Raw genomic sequence first — 20,539 nt, forward strand, 5'->3', positions numbered from 1 at the left:
CAGAATACCAACTCAAAAACACTGATAGGTTCCCTAACTGAAGGAAGATGCACCTCAAGTGATAAGGGTGATTAATGATCGAAAGTTGATGTCAAACCTAAGACGAGAAATCCTAAGTGCAAGCAATGTTTTTTTTGGGGGTTTTGATTGGATTTTTATTTTTTTTATTTTGGATTTTGGTATGCAAGTAATAATGAAATGCTAGGACCAATGATGAAATGACCTAAGGAACTTATGCAAGGTTTAAGGTTATTTCCTAAAGGAATGATGGAAGGGTATGCAAAGATTATGGATATGATCTAAGGGGCTTCTGCAAGGGTACAACCTAATGGCGGTATGAAAAGCTATTCAAAAGTTTGATCTAGGAGTGGTATGCAATGACTAGGTATAAATAAATGAGATATGCAAGGATGAAAGGTGCAACTAGGTGAAGATTATGCAAGGATCTTAAAGGTACCGAAAGATAGAATAATGTGACTAAGCGAGGACCTATAAGATCAGAACTTGAAAAATGATGTCTCATAGGTTCAAAGTTTCAAGGACAATGTTGTTTTGCAATGTTTTGTTTTACAACATGGATGGATACTTGAAAGTTTAGAGCAAAGTTTTTGTAAAGTGTTTCAATTTCAAGTGTGGTGTTGATTGTGAAATGTTCTTGTTTGTTTGTGCACACACTCAGAAAACATGACAAACATAATGTTTGTTTGATTTTGCAATAAAAACACATTCAAACACAATCTTAAGGTTGGCCAGGACAATAGTTGTTGAATCTGACTTGGGGGGTTACCCCGAGCTATGCAATTCAGAGCGGATACTTAAGTGCTTGACCCCACTGGCTCCACCCTCGACACTCACTTCTCTGGGGCAGCCAAGCACCAGTCCCCATGAAAACTCCCCATGGTGAACTTTGTATCTCTACTAACAACTGTAAGAATGTGAGTCACTTCAGAGGTCCAACCTCCTGCGTCAACAACTAGAAGGTTGTTGGCTTCTAACACAAAAGGTGTCTAGTAAGGGACCCTGTTCGAGTGGCCATACATGCGGCAGCGTATGCTCCGTTAAGGAAGGCTACCAACCTATAGAGGTTGCACTCTATAGGGTTTATGGGGAGACATGCCGTCGGTATGAACTAATCAACACCCGTTTCTTGTAACTTTCATCACAAACACATTTATTTATAGTGGTTCGGAAGAGCTTAGCTTTAGCCTATTACCACTTGGGTCATTCACTCTCACCGAGCCTTAAGGGTTTCTCAGGAGGCAGACCCTCTAAAAGGTAAAACAAAAAGAGCCTATTGCTCAAGACACAAAAGACACTGGTTAATTTTAAAGCACCAATTAGAAATGTGATCTAAGCTAAAAAATCAGACAATCTCTTTCAAATCACCATTTCTTTGACATGCATCTTGCATCAAAATGACATCAGTAGTTTCAGAAGACTATCTTTGACACACGAGCTGCACAAGCACACAAAGCAACAAAAATTAATTCACAAGAAATCAAAACACATTGACACAAAACTAAACATTAATCTAGTTAACAAAAAATAACAATTTAATCTACTTTACAAAATTTAAAATCTAATCTAATTAAAAAAAATAAAAAATCTAAAAATCTAAATTATCAAAATTTAACATTTAATCTAAAAACCCTAAATTTAAAAAAATAAATCTAAAATCTAATAATAATAAAAAAAATCTAAAATCTAAAATCTAATTTCTAATTTAAAAAACTACAATCTAATTTCTAATTAAAAAAACAAACCAAAATCTAATTTTAAAGAAGGAAAACTAAATTAAAACTAACTTTTAAAAAACTACGATAAAACTAAATTAAAAAATTTAAAACTAAATAAAAAATTTATTTAAATAAAAACTAATAAAAAACTATTTTAATGAAAAGCTAATCTAAAGCTATTTTAAAGAAGAAACTAATGTAAAAGAAACTCTATTTTGAGCCCTCACGTAGGCTTGTAGCTGGAAAATTTGTTTTCTTTTAATTTAGTTCATGCACAATGAAATGATGATGGCAACATGGGGTGCAGAAGATGCGAGAGATCATAAGATCCACACCAAAAATAGAAGTGACTGCTGGGAGAGGAAAGCGGCAGCCTGAACTTTTTTTTTTTTAATAAATCTGCAGGCATAGGGAAAAAACAACGTGGCTGCAAACTGCTCTAAAAACTTTCAAGCAAATGTAATTAAAATTTATTTTCTGCCAAGAACATAAGGCACAGAATCATATTCTTTCCTCCCACCCAGACGTAATAATTTGCCAAAATGAAACGGTTTGTCAAAACAACTTTCAAAATCGGAAATCATTGGATAGCAACGATTACAGGAAATGCATTAAATAGAAAACAACTTGTCAAAATACATACAAACTATTTTCATAAAGTTTCCGGCGAATGCATTTTCCTTTTTGTTGATGTATATGACACATGAAGGAGGTATGTGGCTGAAATGTATAATAACCTCACAAACACAAGATTCCATGAAAAACTTTGCCAACATCCAAACTAAGGAAATGTTCTAGTAAAATCAAATCACTCAAACAAATACAAAATGTGTAGGCATGTTGACTGATTAGAATGCAAAAACCTTCTAGTGATAACCACGTATGTTGCTGTTTAAAACTTGCAAAGATTTTTTTTTTTTTTTAATGTATCCCAAGATCATTCAAATGCATAGTTTGGGCATTGAATGTGTCTTTTCACCTGTAGATTCAAACAAAGCTACTTCTATACGCTAGTATTACTAAAAGGATTAAGGCTCAACAATGAAGTACCTGCAAAACACACACATGCAAATGCAAATATCTAATCTAAAACACACATGCATGCAACAAAAATTCACTCTATTGCAATCCCATTCCTCAAGATTTCATATTTAATATATTCGGATAAGATGTCAAGATATTGGGATGCAAACTGACATAAGTTTGGCACATAAAGATGAGATACCCAAATAAGAGAGGGGGCCTGTTTAAATAGATTTTCTACGGGTGAGTTCATATTGTGGGATGAATATGGGATAATGCAAGATGAGTGGTATAAGGAAGATGAGTGGTAAATGGGAAATGGTAAGTGGTAGGAGGGGATATTAAAGGGTTTTATTAAATAAATAGAGAAATGTATATAAGGTGAATGCATGAAGGTGTATACATGAATATGATATAATGTTTTATTTAATAAACTTAATAGATAAATGATGAGATATTAATAATATAATAAAAGATGAAAATTATGAATAATGAATTATGGAGAAATAATAGTGTAATAATAAGGACTCGCCCGATGTTCAGAAAAATTTGAAATTAAATGAGGACAAATTAATGAAAATTTTTATGTGTCTACACTAGGAGTCAAACCATACAAGCAAAAACTTAGAAAGATGCATCCACATATCACATTACTAGTAATGGTGGAAATACAAAAACTTCTAGATGTGGATTTTATGAGACCTATTGACTATGCAGAGTGGATATCCAATCTGGTACCCGTGACTAAACCCACAGGGGGCATAAGAATTTGCACAGATTTTTGAGATTTAAACAAGGCATGTCCTAAGGATGATTTCTCATTACCCAACATAGACATTATAGTTGACGTAACTACAGGGAATGAAATGATTTCACTATTGGACAGTTTCTCAGGATACAACTAGACCAAGATTGCACCAAAATATCAACACAAGATTGCATTTACCTGTCCATGGGGAACATACTATTGGAACATCATGTCATTTGGTCTTAAGAATGCTAAAGCAACATATCAAAGAGCCATGACAACATTATTATATGACATGATCCAAAATATCATGGAGGATTATGTTGATGATCTACTAGCTATATCAAAAATAAGAGGTGGTCACCTGGAAGTCCTTGCTAAAATATTTGATCGATTAGAACAATACAATGTCAAATTAAATCCAAAGAAAGGCGTGTTCAGTGTAATAGCTGGCAAACTTTTAGGTTTTATTGTTTCTAACAGAGGAATTGAGGTAGATCCAACAAAGGTCAAAGCAATCATTAATATGCAACCACCATCAACACTCAAGCAGTTAAGGGGATTACAAGGAAGATTACAGTCCATAAGAAGGTTTATTGCACAACTAGCAGATAAATGTCACCCATTTCAACATTTACTCAGGAAAGGAGTGACCTTCAAATGGACAAATTAGTGTCAAGAAGCTTTTCAAGCTTTAAAGGATTATCTTTTGACTACTCCAGTATTAGTTCCACCTAGTCCTGACAAGTCTTTATTACTTTATATATCAACAACAAACTCATCTTTGGGATCCCTTTTGGCACAATATGATGATAAAGGAAAGGAAAGAGTAATCTACTATATAACTAGAACCCTTATTGAATATGAGCTTAATTACACTCCCATAGAATGAGCATGTCTAGCAATGATCTTCGCATCTCAAAATATTAGACACTGTATGCTGAGTCACGAAGTTCAACTCATAGAACACTTTGATCCTCTCAAGTATCTATTGAGTGGAGCAACATTAACCGAAAGATTGGCCAAGTGGGTCATGAGTTTAAGTGAGTTTGACATAGAATACGTGGATAGAAAGGCAATCAAATGGCAGATTATAGCAGATCAATTGGTAGAAGCTCCTTTGCAAGATAGTCACCCACTACTAGTGGATTTTCCTTATGAATATGAGTTTACATTGACAATATCCACCATTTGGAAATTATACTTTGATGGTTGTTACACAAATCATGGAGCAGGAGTTGGGATTATTTTCAACACCCCCCAAGGTGATTCTATCCTAAAGTCATTTAGAATCAATTTTCCTTGTACAAACAATATAGCTGAATACAAAGCTCTCATCATAGTACTTCATACCGTTATACATTGGAGGATAAAATAACTACAAGTGTATGATGATTCACAATTGATTATCAATCAAGTCAATGATGACTATAATACAAAAGATGATAAACTGATGCCTTATAAGAAAATGGTATAAGATTGGAAACAACATTTCAGCAACATCACTTTTTAGCAGATTCCAAGAATGCAAAAAAAGGCAATTGATGCCATGGCTACAGTGGGGTCTCTCCTAGACATGCCTAACAATGAAACTTAGTTCAATTTCATTATAGAATAATTGATGGTACCAACACATGAGATTCCCTCATCAGAATATGTGTGTGTAATTGTGGGTCATGAATGCCCATGGTATAACAAGATATACACATACTTACATAATCAGTATATGTCTCCCGATCTGTCAAGAAATCAAAAGAAGACTCTCATTCATCAAGCATCTAGACATGGCATTATTTCTGACATATTGTATAGAAAGATCCTTGATGGAACACTTCTTTGATGTCTTAATTTTGAACAAGTACAACTTTCCTTAAAATAGGTACACATTTGTGGTGCACATTCAAGTAGCCCTGCACTAGCGAAGAAGTTACTGAGAATTGGGTACTATTGGCCTATTATGGAAAATGATGCCTACAAATATGTACATAATTATAGACAATGTCAAGTGCATGGGGACCTCATTCATGCACCAGTGCAGGATCTCCAACCTATCACATCACCATGGCCATTTTCATAGCGGGGGTTAGATCTTGTTGGTAAAGTCAATCATACTTCATCCAATGGGCACAAATTCATCTTAATGGCTATCAAATATTTTACCAAATGGGTTGAGGCAATCCCTCTAACATAAGCCACTGGTAAGCAGATAGAAAAATTCATGCTTAACTACATCATCTCCTAGTATGGGGTTCTAATGTGTATAGTGATTGAGAATGGATGTCTATTTAAGATTCAAGAAATGAGAGAACTGTGTGAACAATTCTAGATACATTAGAGGTTTGCAATGCCATATTATCCGTAAAGTAATGGACAAGCAGATGCAAAAAACAAAACAATATTGAAGATCCCGAGGAAAGTTGTCACTGACGCGAGACGTGACTGACATCTCCAATTAAATCCCGCTATTTGGGCTTATAGAATAGGTGTACACACACCTACAAGAGAAACACCTTATTCTTTGGTCTATGGTATAGAATCAATTCTACCCATTGAAATAAAACTACCTTCTTTAAGAGTCTCCTTAAAACATATCATATCAAAGGAAGACTATCTAGTCACAAGATTGCAAGAGCTTGAAATGCTCGATGAAAAGGCACAAACCACTTTAAATCACTTGTAAGGCTACCAAAATAGATTAAGAAGGAGTTACAATAAATGAGTAAGGCCAAGGAATTTTGAAGTAGGAGATCTAGTTCTTAAGGAGAACCAAAGGAACCTAGAAAATCGTGAAAAGCCAGGAAAATTTGAACCTAACAGGCTGGGTCCTTTTATCATAACAAGGGTCATAGGAAATAGAGCATATAACTTGGCTTCCATGGAGGGAGATCCACTTCCCGACCCTATGAAAAACATGTACCTTAAACGATACTACATCTAAGCGCTGAGTTAGTGTAGGTTTTATTTTCTGCATTGTATATCATTTTCTTAAAACAACTTTGCATTGTATTAGATTTATCTTTTAAATACATCACATTTACAAATTTTTTGCATTTACATATAGCAGCATCAATAAAACAAGACAAGTGTCCAAATTTATCATTCGTTTGCATTCAAGAGAAACAAGGTTCGTCTCCTTTCTTAGATATTCAGACATGAAGTTCTTGACATCCTAAGGTCATTCATTTTCAACATCGCCCCGTGACGATGCTTTACCTTTGGTTGGGAAGAGATTTCACTATTTGAGACTTGTTAACCTAAAATCTATCAATTTCTATATCTCGCACATTAAAAAAATCTCTAATACATTCTTGACACCTAATTGATCATATGACTAGTGAAAAATCTAATATTTTGCTTCAACACCGCTGCAATTGTCATACTCAAGTAGGTTTCATTACTTACAAGTCAAGGAAAGAAAAAAAAAAGTGCTAGGCCAATATCCATCTCAAGGCAAAATATCAATGATATATAACTAAAATATCACACATACAAGTGCGATGTAAAAGATTGACTATGGGAACATGCAAATAACTCCATCAGAGCTATGGACACCTACTAGCAATGGAACAATATTCGAGAGATTATGGTGTATAACCTTGTTAGAGCCCTTAAAGCTTGCTGGCAGTGAGGCTCTATCCAGGTTGCTTTTGAAGTTAGAATAATCCACGTAGCTGGTAATATAGGATGCCAAGGATCTTTAGTGAACACAAGAGCGGGAATTAACTCACTTGCACACACATGGGCAAAATAAGATCAAAGTTTCAAGAATCAATGAAGAAGTTTTTAGCATCTCCATTTGTAAATCCTAGTCGCTAAGTGTGTTAATTTGTATGTTCCAAGGGATCTTGAGGACCTATTGACTACTTATCTATGAAATGTTTTGCACCTTTAATTCAATTGGTGTATTAAAAAATGCTAAACAAACACAATCATCCTTGTTCAAATAGGAAACACATCTTCATCATGCATATTTCATTAACATAGGTCATGTCAAAAAATTTCATTGTCTCCATATGCAATTTTGTAGATCTTCATACCATAACAGGTTTGCATACTGGGGGCATAGTTGAAAAAATCCAAAAACATTAAAAAACACAAAAATCCAAAAACATGGAGAAAACACAAAAAATCCTTAAAAAGCATAAAAAGTCTTGAAAAAATCCCTAAAAAGCATAATAATTCCTGAAAAAATCCAAAAACATTGAAATCCACAAAAAATCCCTAAAAATCATATAAAGTCTTGAAAAAAATCCCCCCCCCCCCAAAAAAAAAACCCCTAAAAATTGGAAAAAGTCCTGAAAAAATCAACCAAAAAATTCAAATATCAATCCACAAAATCCTAAAAAATAAAAAAACTTGCAATAAAATGTCTCACAAGAAGAAAATACCCTATTAGATATCCAACAAATGCTTCACACAAAGTTCACAAAGGATACAACTATCTAATCAAACATCTGCAATCAACTGATCAAACTGTCTTATCAATCGTATCAATACCTATCAAGTGATCATTATCTTGTCTTAAACATAGATGGATACACTCAAAATCAGACAGGTCAATCTTAAACAAGGTCTAAATTTTTTGAGATCAGACATTATCAACCATCACATTCAACAATAAAGAATGAAGGCACATATCAATATAGCTACTGAATTTTGTCCTAGTTAGTCTCTATGTTTTATCATTTGGTGATAGATTATGTACCTATGCTACTCAAGGATGTCCATAAGTGACTAAAGGAGCCATGATGGGCATTATCATTTTCTTTGTTTGTTGTTTATGGTGTGAACCAATGAAGTTCTAGGATAGGTTTTATGGGTGTCTGTGATAAGAGCCTTCATATTCTGAACACCACACATACCTCGACTCCTAGCATTATTCCCAGAGTGGAGGGCTCACTACTTGTCTGCTACATGTTTGTTTTTTCAATGAGATATCTTTACATCTGGGTTCCTTATACCATGATGTGCAAAGCTCCATTGTTACATAATAAGCCTCAGTGATGAATATATTGCGCTATGAATAAAGACAGGTTCGTTAATCAATCATTCTCATTTCACCCCATTTGCTTATTTCTAGTTTGCTGATTCTTTCCTCATTATTTCTTTCTTTCATAATCTATTTTAGCATCACTTTCTATCGTGTCATCTAACATTATCCTCTCATCAATCTTTTCTCTCTTTCATCCTACTAACATTTCTTCAAAATAATATTTAGTCAAAAGAGGTAAGGCAATATTCTGCCATATGTCAAACAAAAATATATTTCATTCATATAGTTCATTTAAGTGCATTCATTTAGTCATTTAAATCATATTCATATAGTTGATAGTTCTGATACTTAATGTTAAGTACAGATGCCAAGCTAATAAGATGAGAGGGGGGGTGAATCATACAACCTTAATCTTCCATAAAAACAACAGATTCAACCTTGGTAACATATACTTCAGTAATATAACCAAAACTGCTAAACATGCAAACTCAAAAGCATATAAACATCATAAAACTCATAACACCAGATTTAACATGGAAAACCAAATAGGGAAAAACCACTGTGGGATTTCGGACCCACTAAGAAATATACTCTTCTAGAGTATGCTCGGTTAAAAGAAAATCATATTAAAGATTACAAACACATTGCTAGATGTGACCCGGTTAAGGGATTTCCCTCAGATCTGTTAGGATCTTCACCTTGTTAGAAGTGTAATGCCCCTACCTTAGTCAGACTTGCAAAACCCGTTTGACCTTGATTGACTTCCTATGTGGCATTCTTGAATGGTAGGTTAACCGTGATGCAATGTGTAGTTTAGATAATATAAATAATCGTGCATACCTATTATTGTGCTTTTGCATCGATTCTTGTGTATATGTAATTGTTTCCTAACTCTTGTGATAAATCTCAAGCTAACGCCTTCATTGAATATGTATATGTATATGTATGCTTGCGTGATTCATGGGTGCAGGAGATTTCAGGTACAACACCGCCTAGGGCGAGGTTCATCTCCTTCAGATTCACAGGGTTGAGTATACCTCCTCCATCCTTAGAATTCGGATTTGGGGGTCATAAAACTCTCATCTTTCCTTAGCCATGGTCAGGTGAGCTTCGTGTGTGGTTCATGGGGCTTTCTTTTCGTTGGGTCGCGTGTCGTGTGATTTGGTGGACTTCCTCGATTTGCGTGCCTTGCGCGGGGTAAGTGGAGTTTGTTATCCTAAGTATTTAATTCAAGTTAATGAGTAGATGTACGCATTAGTAATTTAGAAATTTAAAATAGGTAGTTTCTTTTATATGAATAATCGTTAATTTAAAGAGATCGCTTTAATTATAATTGTAGCAAGCTTAAAGTATTTAACTTGAATTAATGTGTTCATTTACGCATTAGTAGTTGAGAAAATTAGAATAAATAGATTTCTTTCATGAGATTAGTCATTTATTAAAAAGGTCGCTTTATTATGTTATAGCGAGTTAATTTAATAGTTAATTTTAATAATAACGAAATTCAATGAGGTATGCGTTTTAGAAAGGAAAGATTTAAAGTCATTGGGAAATAGAAATAAATTAATCATTTTTGCATTTTGGAAGAGAAAGGGTAAATTCTATTATTTAAAAGAAATTATTATTCTTTTTACTTGTAAAGTTGATATAGTATAAAGGATTGATTTTTGGAAATTTAAATTAATTTAAATACCTTACCCTTGTTAATAGTTCAAAATATAAATGTTGGCTAAAGTAATATGGAGAAACTAAAATTAGAATTAAATAAGAAATAGAGGCATTTTGATTTTAATTAGAAAAGCGAATAAGATGTATTGAATAGTGGAAAGGAATGATCTCCATTCTGATTCTCTTTTATTAAAAAAATAAAAATAAAATAAAATAAATACCTAAATTCGAAATTGAAAATTAGGTTAAAAAAAAGAGGTTTCTCATTTAACCTAGTTTTTGGGAAATATTTTTGGGGCTCTCTTTTTGGGATCTTTTGGAAATGGAGGTGGGAAAATTTTGGAGAAAATGGAGTTTTTTGCTTGGAGTTGCAGGTGGAGCTCTCCTTCAAATCTTGCCCGGAATGCATTATGAGGTAGGATTCCAATCTACCCTTTTATTTACTGTTGAATAAAAAATTTGGTGATTGAATGTTCTCCATGAAATGCTGGAAAAAGAAATGACAATACCCCTGTATGTTCTTAAGATTTAGTTTTCAGTTTTTTTTTAAAGCTTGGTTGTTCTTGGATTCAGGATTTGTCATGGTTTCTTGGACTTTTTGAAAGGAGAAAATCTTCCCCATTCTATTGCTCAAATATTTTGGAAAAAAAAAGGGGTTAAAAATAAAAGAATAAAAATATCAATAAATGGCTATGGCTGTGACTGTGTATGGGTTTTTCTTTCAGTATCCTCATTCAAAATTTTTTTGTCTTAGTCTTAAACTGTTAATCTTCCATATATATATATATATAAAATGTATATAAAAAAAAATATAATCAAAAAAAAAATTTATTATTAGCGGCTAGGGTTGGAGGGCGGAGTTGCCGAGGACTCTACCCGCGCCCTCCTCCCCACAGGCTGCAGGGACCTGCAACCACTAAGTGGGCTGCAGGGATCCCTACGTTCACTATGGCCGTAGGGTAAAACCTACGACCACAGTGGCCGCAGGGAAACCCTGCATCCACAGTGGCCGCAGGGAAACCCTGCATCCACAGTGGCCGCAGGGGGAGTCCCTGTGCCTGTTCGGCAGCGAGGGAGCTGGGGTTCCCGCGTCTTCCGTGTTGGAAGGTGGGCCCCCCAGTGTCCCCTCCCTTTTATTTTATTTTATTTTATTTTTAGTTTTTTATTGTGTTTTATTTTTTTTATCATAAAAAAAAATAAAAATAAAAATAAAATATAATAGTACAATAAAAGGAAAAAAAAAGAGAATTGGTTTTAATGTCAGTGTTTTTTTTAATATATATTTTTTTATGTTAATAATTAGTTTGTTTTATTGATGCATATATTCAACGTGAAGGTTAATTTTTGTATCAATAAATAATTAATTTGAAATCGTACGTTATTGAACCATGCTATTAATATATATATTTTTAAAGAGATATATATATAATTATATGTTGAATAGTATTTTATAATTAGTGATTTTTTAAAAAAAAAACAAAAAAACAATACAGTATTCAGGAAACACATAGTGATTTTATCTGAGCATTCTGTGAACTTAGAAATAGGAATCGAGAATGTTAAAGTAATTTGAGTTCGTCATGGAAATTTTAAAAACTCAAATAATATGCTAGCAAGATCATCGGAAACTTACTAATGTGTCGATTGGAAGTTTGGAAGAAAATGATACCTCCTTTTAGTAAAATAAATAGTTTAGTTATTTCTTCCCCGATCATGTGAAATAGAAAATGGAAAAGATGGCAAGTTTAGTTTATGTTTTTCACTTGTGTTAAGTACTGGCAAGGCTTTGCTAGGTTTGTTTTGGACTCTGTCATCTATTTACTTGTGTTGGTCATGGGCGGTTATGTCCCTAGATAGAGTAGCATCTGTCATTTGAACCTGTAATTGCTTGAAGTGTTCAGTTGGATCCGCTTCAAAAGGGATCATTATGTAAATTCCGACCGAGGTGTCTATTGTATATTGGTTGTGTTTTCCTAAGTGGCAAAGATGTAAAAGACATGTGATTATGTAAACTCCTAACTATATTGAATGTCAGAGGGGTCTTGCAGTTGAGCAGACCCGGAGATGTAGCCCTTTAGGGGTGAACTCCGAGATCATATCCGTGTTATGCGATGCCTTGTCTCTTTTATTTCATACTTTAAGTTATCATGTATGGTTTCTTTTCATGAGTGTATGGTGGAAATTTAATGAGTTTAAATCAAAGTGCATAAAATTATTCATCTTGATAAATGCAGTAATCAAGTTCATAAAACATTGCAAGTATGATTATGGTAAAGAATTTGGTTTATGTTAATTAAAGGAAATAATGGTGGAAAGAATCTCATTAGGATGCCTTTATTGTTTTAGCTTGATATAAGTTGGTAAATGGATCGAATGTGTACGGGTAACAAAGTTAGAATTAATGTCACAATTTCTAAATGTGAAATCTAAAGGATGAACATCATATAGGTATTTACCCCTTTATCTTAGTAAATGAGTATCGCCGTGTTAATTATATTTCTCTATACTGGATGAATTTATTTAGTTATTTATGTTGTAATCATAACAAATAATCCTTACCAGATTAATTTGATAATTGGGTGAACTCAACTAGTTATCCATGTTATAACCCTATTAAATGAACTTCTTTATGATTAGCTAAAATTGAACTAAAAGGGGAAGGTTTCAATTAGTTGTTTATATCTTAATCTTAGTAAATGTATCTTTTCATATTAACTTCATTTAACTAAAAAGAGTGACATGCAATAAGATAGTTATATTCTAATCCTAATGGAAGAACGTCACTATGAACTTATATTTTAATCCTGTAATAACAAATACCATCTTGCTAACTATATTTTAATTTAAAGGATGAACTCATGTGTTCCTAATACCTTCTCACCTTAATGAAATTAGTCCATTTATTAGCATTATTAAAACTTCAATGAATGAACTCTATGGCTACTTGTATTCTATCCCCCATAAAGGAACTACGACTCATTAGTTGGTTATGCTTGAACTCAAATGAGGGAACCTCGCTCTATTAATGGTAGTATAATCCTTAATGAACGAATCTCATCTTATTAGCCATACTTTTAATATTTAAGAAAGATATCAAATGTGGGTGGTTATCTTAAAACCAATGAATGATCTTCGTTATATTTATCACATTGAACCTTAAGGGAGGCCTCTTAAATTAAATAGGTGTTAATGTGCATTGAGTAAGTAACCTCACGATGGCCTCCTAACCACCCAAAGTAAATGAACGCTTCCTAAAATTCTAAGGTGTCAATTTATTGAACATACATATGACCATGTCAAATGCATTATCTCGTAATTAAGTTATCCAGCTTATTGGATCAATTGACGTGAATGGAGTGGGGAGTAAGGTTACGTAATCGCGTTGGGAAACTCCTTAGGTTCGTTTAGCCTTCCACTGTGGTATCTAAGTTTTAGATGACTCCTAATTATCTTAATGTTGTAACTTATTATTAATGCTCTTAACTATTATTATAAAAAAAAAATATTTACACTCTATTTGAGTGTTTTTAACTTAAACCCTTAGGGGTTTCCTGGCGGGGCATTACAAGATGAAATGGAGAATCTCAGAAAAGACCTTGAGAAATGCCAGGATGAGCTCAAGGTGAGGATGCAGTATGATGGCAACAACAAAGCCTTGGATAAAATGTTGAACAAGCAAAAATACTCCAAGGATGTCGGTGGATTAGGACTTGATGTCAGTAAATGCTCCACAAGAAAGAACATCTCCTACAAAGAAACTTAGTTTATCTCCAAAAGTGAAAAATGGTGCTAAACAAACCTTTGCAACCAGGAGTTCTGCAAGAAGAAAGATAGACCTAACTACAATCGGTGAAGATATGAGGATGAAGATTGATGATGTTGCAAGAAGGAATAATGTTGATCCTAAAGGGAAAGGAAAGCTAAGAGAAGAAGGCTTCATCAAAATGGGAACATAAGAAGATAGCCTAGAAGATCATATTCCAGTGGAAGACAAAGAGATGATGTTGTTCCCAAGAACAATCCCCAGAGAAGTAGAAATGGAGAAACCAAGCCAGTAATATCACCTCATGCTTGGCAAAATAAATTTTTGAGTTGTAAACCCTCCTTCTCCGGTTACTATTTTTCGTGCAACTTGATTATGGTCATAGGAAAGATGAATGTAAAAGGAGGTCCAAGAATAGACAAAATGCTTTTACTAGGAACAAAAAAGTAGTCTGTCAAAGATGTAATGTATTTGGCCATATAAGTCATGAATGCAAGAAGAATAAATTCTAGTCACATGGTAGATGGTGTGATAGTTATACTTAAAATGGAATTAGTTTTAGAACATATGAGCATCAAAGAACTGCATGGAACAAATGGATAAATGTTCTTGCAAGATCAAGAGATTTATTGAAACTGGTAGTTGGTTACAATAGCATGATCAGGAGAAGAAGATCAAACTGGTGTGATGGAAGGTCCTCCAATAATTTGTCTAATACGAACATAGTATGATATTACAACAATGTCCTTGGTCATACTACAAAATCTTGTAGTGCAAGGGCCAATTAGTTGAAGAAGATAAGACCTGCTCCTAAGACTGCAAATGAGAAAAGGAGTGAGACCAAGAAGGCATGGAGGAAGAAGGAAGAGAATATATACATGGGTAGACACTATGCATTCAATGCACAGGTGATATCTCCTAAGGCTTAAAGGAGATGTAGGACTCAGGGGGAGTTACATATTTCTCATATCATTCACCCCCATATTTTAAAAAAGACATATGTAAGGATAGGCTCCTACCAGTATAAGGGAGAAGTGAGATGGTAGTGTGTGTGGTTGATGCCTTCGCTACACATTTACATATGAGAGATAGATTACTATTGCATGTGTCAATGGATGGTTCAAATTGAAATTTGGATCAGAGGCAATTGACACAAGAAGATAGAGGCTGATGGACAAAGTGTTCTGGTATTGGACCGATATGGTAAATCGGTATGTATAGTGTGATATCGGTATGTATGTTAACTAGAACTGCAGAATAGTTGAGTCAATGTATTTTGGTAACATTGTAGTGGCTCCTATGGCTTGGATGGATGAAATTATGTCATCAATGACGTTGGAGAAGCTTTGAAGGAGAATTATGTTGATTTTATGTGCATGCATCATTTTGGTTTAACCGGCTTGTTTGTTGAAATGATATTGAGGTGACTTGGCATTGTGGTCAAGTAAGATCATGTCACAAGTTGTGATGGATATCATGGAAGTGGAAGACCATCAGCAGATCACATAAACTCATCTCTACTGATACAAGGTGTAGACAGGAGCCCTGATTTAAAACTTGATAGACAAAGATGATCTGAGATCTGTGGTTCAGGTGGAGTGTACAACCAAATCTTCTAATTGGTATCAGGCATGCTAGACACAAGGGGAGAACATACAAGTGATATCAAATTGGTATCAGTGTTAGTATCAACAATTGGTGTCAGATGGTGTCTAAGCCCTCTATCTCAAGTATTGTTTGATAAGAGGATGTAGAGTTTAACAGTCAAAGGAGTAGAATCAACTGGTAGAAATCTTTGTCAGCACCCTTTTCCATTGTTGTCAAAGGGGGAGATAAAATCCATAGTATACCGAATACTACATGTGTTGACATCAATGCCAAAATGGGAGAAAAAATCTATGGTATACTGAATACCACATGTGTTGACATCAATGCCAAAGCGGGAGATTATTGGGATTGGGTTGTCATTGATGTCAACTAGATTGAGTTGTCATTGATGTCAACCGATATGGGATATTGACCGGTATGATATGTCAACCAATGAGTGATATGGTGGTAGTGTGTTGTTGCCAACCGGAAAGCATGTGACTAGTGAGAAAGTAGGATTGAGCTAATGGAGAAAGTGAAGGCAACCAGTATGCAGTTGGGTTTCATACAACATGACTCCCACTCAATGAAGAGGTTATCATAGGATGAAGATATGATCGACAGTGTTTGGGCTATTGCAAGATAGTAAGGTAGACAAAGGGGATGTATAAGAAGTTATGTACTTGATTGTAGATGTGTCTGCTCATTTTCAGCTAAGACATATCAATTCTATACCGGAAGCCAAAAAAATAATGTATTGGCAACCGGTTCCTATCAGATGGTGGTCAACAAGTAACAAAGATCCACTTCCACAGATAAGTGGTAATACTTAGCTTATCTTGCAATAAGAATGGAATGAATCCTAACCCTCCGAGATAAGACAGTCAAGACATATAAGGCAGGTGGTTGAAAGCACAAACCAGATGAACAAAGTGAAACATAATTATTCCTCAGGTGTGTGAAACCAGAGATGTGCACTAGATCAGAAAAAGTAAGCATGATGTGCTGCCAGGATAGAAGAGGAAGAGAAAGTTGTGATGATTTTGTCACTTTCACAAATCGGTTGAGATGATTTTTGGGATAATGAAGAAGAAGGAAAGGTTTAGAATTGCAGATAGAGTGTACAACTGGAATGAAAATGGAGATTGGTGTTGCCATAGATGGAAACAGTTGAAGATTGATGGCATGGTATCATTAAGGATGTTACCAGTATATAGATAAGAGTAATGTCAATGATAAACATATCTACTAGTATGCTAGAAGGTTTGCATTGGAGATTGTTGATGTGCGGTGTCAACCGGTAAGTGACCAGAGAGGCAAATGTTAAAGGCTCTCACCTGATGAAGATATGCATGGAGACCAACTCTAGATACATGTGGTGGATTGGTATGTTTGGTGACTGGGCAGATCTGATACCATAGGAAGAATAGGAGACTGCCTGGTATGAAGGTTTATTGGTCATTGCATGGTTGGTAGGGAAAGAAGACCGATAGAATAAGGTGAAAACCAATAGTGTGTTTAGTCGGTGACTAGGTTTAAACTAACACAGTGGACTAAGTTGAGTTGGATGCTGACTAAGTTGCCACGTAGTCTCCAAGTGGAAAGTGAACTATGCATCATCAAAGTTGTTAGTGAGGTATTTGGTGATTGGCTCGATAGTTAATGCAGTTGACTAAAATCATGGGTGAGGTGCAGAGGGTTGAGGCTCTAGGCATATCGAAGGACATAGATCTAAGTGGTTGAAATCTTGATTGAAGAAAGATATTTGATTAGGCTGATTAGAGTAGGTGAAGGTAACTGCATCATGCATGTGATTGACAAAACACAAGGCCGACAATTCAGGATGCAAGTTGCCAAAGATAGAAGACGTGTCTCAGAAGGAACATATATGGTGGTGAGGAATGATTTGTTGCAAGTTGTAAATATCAAAGATGAGATTTGATTGGATTTGATATGCCTCATGGTTGGTAGAGTAAAACCCTAGCATACAAAGGTTTGAATGTCCATTTTGGTAGGAATGCAGAGGTATAAATGTGCAGATCAAAGGCTAGATCTATTGTTGCTGTAGGAGAGAGTGAAGATGGAAAAGTGAGTGCAAGCAGAGAGTCATTCAGTCTAAGAGTTTATTGCTAAGCATTAAAGTGACTGAGAGAGTTGAAGAAGGAGCCGATAATAAGAGTTTAACTGACAAGGTTAACCGGTAGACTGTCATTGATCTTGACTGTAGTGTGAACCAGTAAGAAGGCACCAATAGTGAGAAAAGATGAATACATTACCGATGGTGACAAGTAGCAGTAGGTCAGAGTGATCAGAGAACCGATAGAGAATAGAAGCAACAAGTTTGAGAAGAGATGAACCGATAAGGTTGCAGCAAAGAGGAAAAAAGAGTAGAGAACCGATAGAGAAGAGGTGGAGAGAATAAAAGAGGTTCATCTGGTAAAGCAGAGAACATAGTAGGGTTGAACTAGAAGAGAAGAGCTGAACCGGAAGAGAGATTGCATAGGTTACAATTTTCATTTGTAACCGGGATATTACTATTGTATTGTTTACAGTCATTGTAATCACTGAGTTGGAGCTCGGTGTAGGGTTTGGTTCTCCTTGGGTTGGTGCCCTAAACTTGTATTTGTGTTTATTGTGAAGCTGGATTGGAGTAGTAGACTCCACCAGCATTTCTCACCGAGTTTTTTCCCATGTTGGGTTTTCCTCATATATCCGATGTTATGTGATGTGCCCTTCATGTGTGCTTGCATTTTGGGCTTCTCCTTATCTCACCGGTATATTCACTTTGTGTTAGGTCTGCTAACCGATACACACATTGAGGATTAAAAGGGTTAAGTTTGGAAACCACTGATTCACTCCCCCTCTCAGTGACATCTTGTGTTCTACATCATGACTATATTGACAAATATTGTAGTGTCCACCATTGTTGAGGTGAAAAATATGACTGGTCTAATAATATATTTCCTACACACCAACACAAATCTTAGAGAGAAGTTTCAGACATTTTGATAGATACCCACCTTAACCAAAAAGTAAAATAAAGTAAAGATAAAGGTATTTCTAGATTTTAATAATATATTTGATTGAAATAAACTCACCAACAACATTAGCAATAACCCTAATAATAAAATCACCCTAATGTTATAAAGGGAATTGTGGAAGAGAAACCAAAATAGGAGGGTTATTTAATTTGGTACCATCAAAGCTAGTAGAACATATTTGAAAATAGAGAATATCTTTACAAAAGATCCAAGGATGTCAATGACATGAGTGTATTCTTTAGATAACCATTTGGTAGTACACCGATATTGAGAGATGGGATCTTCTAGAAATTAAAATCCCAACTATGAATAAATTCAATATTTAATATATAATGGTAACACCTCCGAATGAGAATAAAATAAATTTCATTGGTACCTATATCTACCTGCCCATCAATAATTCTTAGACAAATCAAACTATGAGCATGAGTCAACCCATCATGGTATCTTCTTCAATAACTCTAGTCTATAAAGTAGATTTAGTTGGACCATTTGAGAGAGGACCACACATGAGAGAGCCCCAATCTATGTCATTAGTAAAATTAATAGATACTTGGAAAAACTCTTCTTATTCTAAATAAATACAAAGACCTCAATAGGGGGAACCAACAACTCTAGGAGAAACAACACCTGGAGGAAGAAGCACCTTTAAACCCCTAGACATAGGTTCAATGTAAAGAACTTCATGAACCCCTTCCTAGTATGGTCATAATATATATGAGTGTAGACACCTAAAATTAATTAAATCGATATTTAATTAATTTAAGCTTGTCAACATAATTAATTGATTTAATTGTGTTATCTTTATTCTTCTCAGTGTTAATTAAGTCTAATTTAATTAATCCTATCACTATTGTCCAATAATTAATTTATCAAATAAATTAATTATTTCCCTATTCTTTTGAAGTCACATCAATAATTATTTCTTCTAAACCCACTCAGTTAATTAATTTTATTAATTAACCTAGTCATGTGATTCCTACAAATCAAATTTTTCTAATCCTCATTCAGCCTAATGAAGTCTTCTAGAATCTCTCATAATTCCACTTATCATTATTCTCCAATTTTAAATTCCCCCACTCATGTCACATCAATCTTGAACCTCTCGAAGAAATTCAAATTTCTTTGAAATCCTCCTATGCATCCTCAATTTGAAATTCAAATCCCCCCCCTTTTTCCCAAGGAGTTTTATATTCCTTTTTATTTCTCCAATGCATCCTTGATCCATGTCCACTATCTTGAATCAATCTTAACCTTTCATAAGAAAATCAATCTTAGCCCTCCTTTGGCCTCCTCCAATCTATAAATTGGAGCATCTTTCCTTCTCAAAAGGGGGGTCTTCCATTCTTCTACCATCATGCTACTAATTTCTCCCCTCATTTCCCTCTATCACATTTTCATCATCTTCTCATAGTCCTCTATCAAATCCTTATTATACATATCCATCTATCCTTCATCCTTCATCCAAATATTTGATCCATATATCGTATTGAGCATTTGACAGAAATCCACATCTACAACAAGCAAAGAGCAAATCAAGTGGAGCATCAAAGGGGTTCCTTCACTTCATCAAGCTTAATCTGAGGAACAAGTGCAAACTTATAAAGGTATAATGGTATTTCTTGAGTTTGTTTGAATATTTCATGCATATTTGTGTTCAAACTAACTATTTCTCTTCATCCTAGTTTTCCCTTGGTTCATTTTGGCATGCCCAGTGGGACCTATGTCCCTAATTTATTGTTTTTTGTGAAGTTTTTGCAAGTTTTTAGTCATAAGTATCTGATTAGCATGAGCGATTACACTCAAATGCGAGTGACACGAGTTCAGAATGGGCGACATGGTCTTTGGTTTGTATGCACGCTCTTCAACGCATGTGATTTAAATTCAAATTTTCCTAACCCGCCTTTTTGCAGGTCTGTCAATCAGCACGAGCACTTTTGGAACAGCGTGTCTGCCTACAACATTCCTTCATTCAATTTC

The sequence above is a fragment of the Cryptomeria japonica genome, chromosome 5 (assembly GCF_030272615.1).
Source record: "Cryptomeria japonica chromosome 5, Sugi_1.0, whole genome shotgun sequence".
Lineage (NCBI taxonomy): Eukaryota > Viridiplantae > Streptophyta > Pinopsida > Cupressales > Cupressaceae > Cryptomeria > Cryptomeria japonica.